Source organism: Pteropus vampyrus, unplaced genomic scaffold (genome assembly GCF_000151845.1).
Source record: "Pteropus vampyrus isolate Shadow unplaced genomic scaffold, Pvam_2.0 Scaffold20, whole genome shotgun sequence".
In the NCBI taxonomy this organism is placed as follows: domain Eukaryota; kingdom Metazoa; phylum Chordata; class Mammalia; order Chiroptera; family Pteropodidae; genus Pteropus; species Pteropus vampyrus.
In genome coordinates, this window is record NW_011888801.1 from 5,474,964 (window position 1) to 5,485,372 (window position 10,409).

The following is a 10,409-nucleotide window of genomic DNA, read 5'->3' on the forward strand; positions in this document are numbered from 1 at the left end:
GGAAAAGAGCATAATACAACATCTATGAAATGTTCATGAGAGTTATTCGCTATTTACCTAGGTTGGGGATTTGAAGAAAGGGCTGGGCTGGGCTTGAGGGGTGGCGTGTGGAAGATTGGATTGGATGCAAATGCAGACATCAGGGAGTCTAGAAGGCTTTGGAGCATGAGCTGGACGGGGGCAGGTTGGGTCTCTACAAAGGGTGAAAGAAAGCAACAAATCTTCTGGGCTGGAATGGTGTTCTCCTTCTTGCCCTAAACCTGGGAGTGAATGACAAGCCAGATGTGACATCTCTGCCCCCCACAGGTCATCCTCCCCCTCCCCCAACCATGGGAAACAGGCAGAAATGAGAAGAATGCAGCCAGATGCCCTGGGAATTAGCTACTGTCTGGGTGGCCACTAGGCACTGCATCCAGAATTGATGAGAGCTTGGGTTTTGGTGGTGCAGGTGACAGAGACGCCTTCTTTGTCACTCTGGAGGTGTAGATGAAAACACAGCCGTCCTTCCCTGACTCATGTCAAGTCACTCTCATAGTATGATTTGCAGAGTGCCTCCTGGACACCTGACTCTGGAGAGTCCAGGAGGCACTCTGCAAATCATACTGTGAGAGTTACCAGAACTTGCTCTTCCCACCTCCACTCCCCTGTGAGAAAGTATTAAAAAAGATAAGCTGTATTTGCTGGGCTCAGATTTCAGGTTTCCAGAGTATTTCTTCACCCCTGATGTACCTTTCCTCCCCTTTATTTTCCTCCATAGTCACCATGTTGTGGCCAATGAAGCAATCAGGCAAGGCTTCTTGGAGGAGGTTACAGCTTTTTTGGACTTTGAAGGATGGGAAAGATTTCCACAGGGCGAGGAGGAAAATCATTATCATTTCAGAGAGTGGTGGGGACAAAGATTGTGGGTGAGACATGGACCCTTCTGGACTGTGGGCTGCTTTTTATCTTCTTATATTCGATGGTCCAAGGCTGCTACAATTGTGTAACCACAGGGTGCTGCCTTGTGAAACAGACACCCACAAGTTGTGTAGTGCACAGCCCGAAAGACTGTCCATGGAAACTTTACCTACGCATGTTACATGTACATTGATATGTGCCTAATAAATCTTATTTTGAATGAATGAATGAATAAATAAATAATGTGTTTAATAAGAATTTGTTTAATAGCAAAAAAAGTCTGTACAAGTTTCAATTATTGTTAGGCATTTGACTCTGTCGGTTGTGACAGAATCCTAACTCAGATTGACTTCAGATACAAGATAATTTATTATTTCAAGTAACTAAAAAGTCCAAGTCCCAGAGGTACAGTCAACTTCAGGCATGACTGGGAGCAGGGGCCCATAGGATATTGACAGAGATCTGTTTCATTTAGTTTCTAGACTTTGCCAGCTTTCGTGATGGTTTCAATTTGGGGCAAACTTATTCCTCTGGGGTGGCAGAGGTGGCTTCCAGCAGCTCCAGGCTTGCATTCCCCTATTTTAGGAACCTGGGTAGTAAGAAGGCCTCTTTCCCAATGATTCCAGCAGAAGTTCTGACTTAAGTCTCATTGGACCACTGAGTCATCTGCCTTCCTGGGATGTAACCTTGACTGGTAGGGCCTGAAGCTTGGGGCTTGCAGTGTCCCGGACCACATGGACGGAGAGCAGAGCAGGGTGTGTTCTCTAGAGAAAATTGAGGTTCTATTACCAGGAGTAGGGAGAATGGATGCTGAGCAGGTAAAACAACAGATGTCCCCTTCTGTGGCAGACCCCTTTGGTCAAATAAAATCTTACTGGGAAGCCAGATATGCAAACCAAATAAAAATGGGGCTGCTTTAGGGACGCCAGCTTGTAGGAGGATATGTTCTGGGGATCCTTAGTCCCTGAACATAACCTGTGCATATTTAATGCCACTGCACATTTTTGCAAATACTATACCCTCATTTGGTAATATATATCCTCTTATTCACCATCGATTAAATACTCATTTAAAAGCCGCCTCCCCACATAGCTATTCCTGCTTTCTCTCTCCTCAGAGGACCTATAGCACAGTATTTTCTAAAGGGTATTCAGCAGACATTGTTCTTTTGAAATCCTCTGAAAAACTGAACATTTAGAAAATATTGCACATCATCCTTCCGTTGGAGACTGTGAAACACATTAGCATTTTAAAGGCTCTGAAAAGTCCTGCAGTCACTTGTTTAGCTTTATTCAACTCAGAGTTTTTCTAAACCAATCATCCACAGAATCTGCTTTTCTCTTCACCTGACACTGGAGGATTGGATGTTTTCATGGCACACACACTGGGTGACACTGCTGGGGGACATTGCACCTGGCTTTCCTGCTTTTACATTCTCTCTGGTTTTGTGGTTCTTTGAAACAGTATTTCTTCCTTCCAGACTGGGCTCTCCTCTGGGCATCCTTATCCTCCCTTGAGCCTGGAGTGCAGGTTTTCAACTGAACAACTCATTGCTGGGTATGGGAGCTAACACTTAGCTCCTGGGAAGTGAGGGGAGAGCTCCCACTGTGGTTCAGATTCTCTTCGGCCCCCAGCCTGACTGTCTTGTCCTGGTTGTTTAGTGAGGATTTTCCCAGTTGATAGAAGAGTCAGCTCTTTTCCATACAGCAGCAGGTTCTTTGGAAACCTATAATTTTCTCATCAGAATAAGGCACAAGAGGGTCTTGGGCAGTACCCAATGCCTGGCTCATAGGTGACAATTTGTCCCTGTGATGAGCTATGGGGTCACACTTGGGGCTTGTGGTGGGACCACTGGTATCTCTCAGGGAGGTCCCTGCTTGGAAAGTTCATACCCCACAAACTCTTGGGAAATGGCTGCTATCGGGGGTGTCTCTGGGTGCTAGGGTAGAAGAACTGAGTTGGCCTGGTTCTTTTTCTGAGAAGGAAGTTAAGAGTGGGCTATATGAACCAGGGAGGCCCCTCAAAGTGGTGAATAAGGCAATGCATTGAAAGGAGAGGAGGGCATGGACGGGCTTGAAGAAGCCTAGCTCTGCTTATGGTTTACCGGCTGCGCACATCACTTAACATTTCTGGTCTTGGCAACCTCACCTGTTATAGCTTTTGGGGTTATTATTTCTCCCATCGCCTGGTCCTTGAATGTTAAATGAGAATGTGTGTATGTAAGTGGCTTGCACATGTGAAAAGCTATTGGTCATTCCTGAGCTCTGAATTATGTTTTCCAAAAAAGAAGAATGATGGAGGAGACAGACGTAAGGACCCATCAGAACTTGTCTGTCCCAGAGGAAAATGAAGGTTTGACAAACAGTTCCTGGGGGAGAACAGATTTGCGAGGGATAGGCTTGGCAGGTCATTGTCTCGGTGCTCCGTGGACTGAAGGTACCTGTTACTGATACTACCTTGAGCAGGAGAGGTTGGTGAGGATAGGATCACACTTGAAAGCATGTCAGGACCCCAGCTTTGACTGCTGGCTCCAGGACTCTTCCCCCTTTCCTCATCTGTGAAATAAGTGAGGACAATTATCAGGTACAAGGAAGCTCAAAGGATTCTTCGTAGAGGTATGATCTGTGATGCTCATATGAAGGGACCCAGAGTTTCTCTTGCAGAATGTGGGATTTCTGTTATGCGGGAAGAGTATAGGTTTACAATTGACAGACCTGTTTTGTATCCATGCTTCTCCAGTGACCAGCTGTGTAACTTTAGGCAGCTTACTTATCCTCTCTGAACTTCATTTGTTCTCGTCTTTAAAACAGATATAATAATGCCTACCTCCTAGAGTTATTGTGCAAGTTGAAAGAGAGCCAGAGAGTAACACAGCTAATGGAGCCCTGGATATATGCCAGGCCTGGTTAGGTATAGTTATTTGGATCACATGCCCACACACTGTTGTTTTCTCCACCAGCCTGTCTGCCTTGTGTAAGCCCAGCTCAGGTGAGAGTGAGGCACCATGGGAAGATGTAATTGGCTGCTGGTTCAGCTCAGGTCAAATCCTTTGATAACACATTGTAGTACAAAGCTACAGTGGACAAAGAGGCTTCCAAGTGGGGGCCCCAGTGGCCAGCTTTTCAGCCGCATCCTCTGTAAAACCACAGCTGCAGCCAAACAGAGGCAGTTCCTTAGGTTCTTGCAGGCAGCAAAGGGATCCAGCTCTGCAAGATTGCTGAAAGGTGTGTAAGAAGTCAGGAGGCTTGCTCCACTGGGGCTGACTTCCTGTGCAGGCTTGGACATGGCTTTTGCCTTGTCTGGGCTTCAGTTTCCCCTTTCGGTTCTAGATCTTATGTTGCTTCTATAATTCCAAGAGAGGGCAGGGAGGAGAAGTTTGATGGACACTGGACGTTTGAAGGCCTGGAGTTCTGATCTTGGCTCTACGACCTTGGACATTAATCATTTCACTACTGTACTAGGTACTGGGGATATAAAAGAGGACAAGACAGGATCCATTGCTTCAGAATCAATTAATCCAGTCGGGGGAATAGAAGTGCAAATGAGTGTCTTGCAGTACAAGAGCACTGTTAGAAGGCACAGAGGTCATGTGAGCACAAAAAGCAGAGACTGTGTCATCAGGAAAGGCTTTGTGGAGGGAACCCCAGGTAGGCTGAGTTCTGGACGAGGAGATGGAGAAGTGGGAGCTGGAGGAAGGTGCTCCAGGCAGAGAGCATGGCACATGCGGAGGCATTTACGTGTGAAGGAGCCCAGTGTGTATCGTTACCCCTCTGCTCATAGGACCCTAGGAGTTCCTTCCTGGTCTTATGTTCTATGGCTGAAATGACATGTGTGGGGGTGGGGATGGGGTTGCTGTGCCCCAGTCCTGTGTTGACAAAGACTGTGGTGTGGTAGCTCAGATGGCAGTTCTGGTACTAGGAAGCCTAAATACAACTCCCAGGCCTGAACGTTACTAGCTGCCAGACCGTGAGCATATCACTTTACCTTCTTGTGCCTTAGTTTCCTCACCTGTCAAATATGGGTGATAGGGGCCTCCAATTTATAGGCTTGAGCGAGGTAAAACAATAGAGCACTTAGCACAGTATCTGGCAGTTAGTACGTGCTCAGTAAACATTAGCTGTTCCCTCCCCATCCCGTTTTACGGATGAGGAGAAATGAAGATCAGAGGAATAACTGAGCTATTCATACAGTCCATGTGACTAGAAGTCCAGACTTTTCTTTCCCCTGCTTTCCTTTCTTCTTTCCCGCTTCTTTCACTCTCTTGTCTTCTTCCTTCCTTTCTTCCCTCCCTCCTCTTTCTCTCTTTTCCTCTTTCCTTGCCTTTCCTTTCCCCTCTCTTTATTCCTTCCTATCTCCCAGCTCTGATATTTTATCTCCCCTGAGCCAACCCGAGGAAGGCTTCCCGAGGCCTGGGGCCCGGGTGCAATGTCCATTGCTCTGATCCCACCAAGGGTGTCTCTGGGGGCGGGCACCCTGAGTAACCTGCTGGACTCAGCCTCTGGGCCTGTGCCGAGGTCTGGGGCTGAGCCTGGGTCTCCCATTTGTGTCTCTCTCTTCCTATCACCCTCCCCCTCTCCCCACACTCAGAGCCACCTCTGGCTTATTCGGGAGGGAAAGCAGGACCTGTGATCTGTCTTCTCAGACAAGCAACTTCCAGCCCCCAACCCCCAGCCCCTGCACAGGGCAAGCTGAAGTCTATTCCCTCCTGCTGATGTCCATCACCAAAACAAATGGTTCTCAAACGGTCAAGAGTTGCCCCAGAACCCCAAGGACTGTGAAATGGGGGTATAGTTTCTGAGCCCAGTGATGACAAACCTCCTTTCTCCCTTCCACAGAGAGCAGAGAACAATAGCCCACTCTGAACCTGAAAGCCAGACTTGTAGGCCCTCGCTAATGAGTGCACCAGTTTAACTGCCCTCGGAAATCAGGCGCTGGCTTCCGGGCAGGGCAGCAGCCGCTGATGATTGAAAGCCAAGCAGGGATCCCAGCCCTCCCCCTGCATTCTGCCTCTTTTTTTTTTTTTTTGGTGATGTCTGCATCACTGCCCAGACCAATCTATCTCTTCATGCTGAATTTTTCTAAAGCCAATTGGAAAAAATTGGAACTCGTCCACATGCTATTCCCTCTGGGCTCCAAATAGGTCTCACAGTTAGGGGAACAAAATACACTATTTTTATTTATAATAATAATAATAATTATCATTATTATCATTAGCCACAATAATAACAATGCCAATAATCCCGCACATGGGCAGGCCAATTTACTGTGGGTGCACAGAGTACTTTTCCAGCTGAGATTTCATTCAGGTCCCTGCTTGTAATCAGAGGATGCCAAATGCCCGTGAATCCCAGCTGGGGTGGCACGGGGGACAGCTGAGGATTCCCAGGTCCTGCTTTTCCCATGTTCTCGAGACAGGATCACATTGGCAGCACATTTTTTTCACCAGACATGGTCGAGCACCTACTTGGGGACAGGATCCAGGCTTGTCAGAGAGAGAAGAGGGAATCTTAGCATTCACTGGGCTCCGGTCAGTTGGTAGAGACAGATCCCTTAGCCAGGTAATCTCGACCTCATGCACTAAGGGCTGTGCATGGCTCTGGGAGGCCCTCAGTTCAAAACCTGAAGTCACTTTGGGGAATGTCTTCCACGCCTCAAATTTGATGAATTTGGATTTCATTGCAGATATCACCATTTCTTGCAACTTTTCGCTGAAGTGTGACATGTACAGAAAACTAACCCATGCATAAAGATATAGTTCACTGAATTTTTCTCAAATTGAACACACCCAAGTAACCAGCCCCCAGATTAAGAAACAACAGCCCCTTTGTGCCCCTTCCCATTACTACTCCCCGCCACGAGGGTAGCCACTCTCCTGACTTCTAACAGAATGAGTTAGTGATGCCCTTTTTCTATTTTACAGGAATGGAATAGTGCACACTATGTAGTCTTTGTCTGGCTTCTTTCACTCAATATTATGCATGATAGTCATCAATATTGTGTTTATAGTCACCAATTGTTCATTTTTGCTACTGTATGATATTTTCTTATATGAAGATACTGCGATTTATGTATCCGTGTATCATAGATGGGCATTTGGGCAGTTTCAAGTTTTGGGCTATTATGAATAGAGGTGCTATGAACATTTGTATACACGCTTGTGACTATGTACATGTCTCTGATGAGTATATACCCGAGAGTGAAAATTGCATCTACACACATGCAGCATGAGTAGTTATCGACAGCTTTCCAAAGAGGTTGCACCAATTTACGTCGCTAGTTTTTAGGAGACTCGGATCTAATAGGAGTGTCTTCAGTTCCATGAATCTCTGTCTGTGGGCTTTTTGATATTATAGACCCTTTGATAATCTGATGAAAACTGAGAAATTTCCCCCCCAAGAATAAACTCACAACTCTGCATCTGATTTCAGTAGATTCATAGACCCTGTGAAGCTCACTCAGGCACAAAGATCCTGATGAGACCCCGTGTTCTGAGCTCTAAATTCTAAGATATGGTGTGCATAGTTTGATTCTAGGTTTGATTCTAGGTTTTAAATTCTTTGACTAAATGAACTTAACAGAACATCAGCAAAGCAGGGGGACCAAAACAAAACAAACATATTTAGAAAATTATAAAGCCATTTTTTGAAGAAATTTAATGTTTGATAATTTCACAAAAAGCATTGAAGTAGTCTTCAAATGAAAAATCATAATGTTGTCAGACATCCTTGTGCATATTTAACAGATTAGAGTTAATGTTATTTTACATTATATATAAGAGGTGCATAATCTCTTCGGGGATTAAGGCTTCTAAATGCCTTCAGCCTGTACTGGTGGGATCAGCGACCACATTGACTTCTTACTCTTCCCTTTGTGTGAATTGGGCAATCTCGTCCTGCACCTGAGCATGCATCTGATGGAGGTTCCCTGACTGCAAAGGGCTCACAGGGATTGCCATCACATTGGATCCTCACCATACTTCTGCTAGGTGGCTAGGCTGTGTCATCACTGTAAGGGAAATGGAGGCTGAGTGGGTCACTCACCTTTGTAAATGAGGAGTCTGCCTCGCCTGTCCTAGGAAGGTGACTGCAGGAACTGAGCTTCTGGTCTGAGAGCAGAGGTGTGATACAGATAGAAGCAGAGAGCTGCCTCCACGTTTCTGCAATATGACTCTGATGAAGAACGTGCTTACCAAAGGGTAGTGCTGGGATTGATGTATAGAACCTCAATAAAGATGGGTTTCTGTTTGACGTGAAAAAGAATATCTAAGAGTTCAAGCCGGGTACTTGAGGGGTAGTAAGCTCCTTGTCCCTGGAGACATGTAAGCTGATGCTAAATAGTGACTCAACAGGGACATTGAACTGAACAATCTAGGTTTCCTTCAACCCTGAAATTTGTTGGCCTCATGATATAGATCTCCTGACTCCTGCTCAGTTCTCTGTGCACCTCACTGCCAACCTGATGGAGCTCGGTTCTCACACTGCACTGACCCAGCCTGTACAGCAGACAGGAACCCACATAAAATAATTTGAGTTGCAATAGGATTGACAGAGTGCATCTGCAGAAAGTATTTGCAATCTCCCAGCAGCCATGACCCATACAAGAAGGTCTCCATGGATTCAGGCAAATATTTTCCATTTTGTGCAAGCGGTACAATATTACCTCTGTTTTCTTTGAAAAGCCAGTCTGGGGGAGGAAGTGTTAACTTGATGGCCCCATCCTCTGAGTGCTGGTATATGTCAACCTTGGCAGTTTCCTGGCACTTTGTTGAGGCCTCCCACATTTCTAGACCCCACTGTTTGCAGAGAGAGCTAGAAAAACCCATAGCCACTGGTTGAAGAGTTCAGGGGCTCCTGGGCCACCTGAAGGGGGAAGGTTTTCAGTGGAGTACAGGACCTAAGCTGAGGTCTTAGGGTGAAGAATTACCTTGTCCAGATTCCTTGGGGGTCGTCCTTCCCTCACACTTTCCTACTTCTACCCAGTGATCCAGTCTTAGTCTTGCTGTGTTCTCCTCTGCCATCCTCCTCCCTTTACCCCTCTTCCCCTCTGCATTAGCACAGGGACTCATCCTTGCTATCTGGACTAATACAGTAGACAGCACCCTGAGCTCCACTCCTCCAGCCTCTTCTCACTCTGAGCCAAGAATGCTACCTGCCAGGCATGGGACCCACAGCGCCCCCTCCGTTGCCACTACAGATCTCACTCTCCAGGTAGTTAAGTTGCTCGGTCTTAGGATTCCTTTTTGACAGCTTCTAATAAATAATTAATTTGCCTGAGTGGAAAGTGATGGGGAAACTGATTTGCCAAATGTACCTCCATGCTTTTGACAGAGCACCTTCTCAGAGATTAGACCACAACTCACATTACATCATCTCCCTTCTGCCTCCCCACCTCCTGCTCCCTACCTTATATACACACGAAAGTAGATTTTCAAGTTTTTCTCAGTGCTTCATAGTGAAGGTCAACTTGGCCACATGGCAGTCTAAGCCTGTCTCAATTTGACCTGGTTTTGAAATTCCTTCTTCCACACAGCCTCACATGCTTGTGCAGTTGTCAATTGGAAAATGAGAAAAAAAATAGCACCTGTCCCATCTGACCCCATCCAGCTAGTCTGCACCTCAAGTTCCAAACACTCTGTGTATCTTCATCTCTAAGTGATTACCTAGGTTGTGTCCATTGCCTGAAGTGCCCGTCCCACATTCTCTAGTGCTCAGGGATGTCTGGGGTTAGCATGATGCCAGGTAAATGCACAGAATTACTGAGCATGGAAGGGTCTTAGTACACCTCTGGACGTAGCCCCTGGTAACCCCTCAGCCACATCTCCACATAGTAAAACCAGACCCATCATTCATGGCTCAGGGTGGCCTCTCAGAATCCTCATGCTAGACTTTGATTTCCTCAGGCTCCTGACACTAACATAGTGGCAGCCAGTTACCAGGCAGATTGATGTGGGGGATGAAACACTGATCTAGGCATCAGAGGGATCTGGTTCAAGTTCTGCATGTATGTTGTGGGGTGCTTACTAGCTGTATGACCTTGAGCAAAGCACCAAGCTTCAGATCCTATCTTTCTCTGTATAATGGGAATGATATAAGAGGTGTGACAATTTGTCAGCACCAGCACATCCTAGGGATTTAACCCATGCTAGTTGAATCTGTATTCTATCTATTGATAATTGCATTAGACCCTCCCTGCCACTGGACTGTGATCTTGAATGGGGAATGGTGCTCTCATGAACTTTTATATTCTCATCCTACTCTAGGCTTGTGTGTTGCATCTAGCAGGTGCTCAATAAATGACCATTGAGTAAGTTAATTCAACAAGAATGGATGGAGTATTTTCTCAATAGTGGGCACTGTCCCAGGCTTTGGAGATTTGATGATGAATGTCAGAGACAGCCCATGTTCACACAGGGCTTACACATCAATGGGGGCTGTCAACCAAATACCAAGTAGGCAACTAAATAACCATGATGATTTGGCTTGTGGAAAGTTCTGTGAAGACAGCAAAACAGA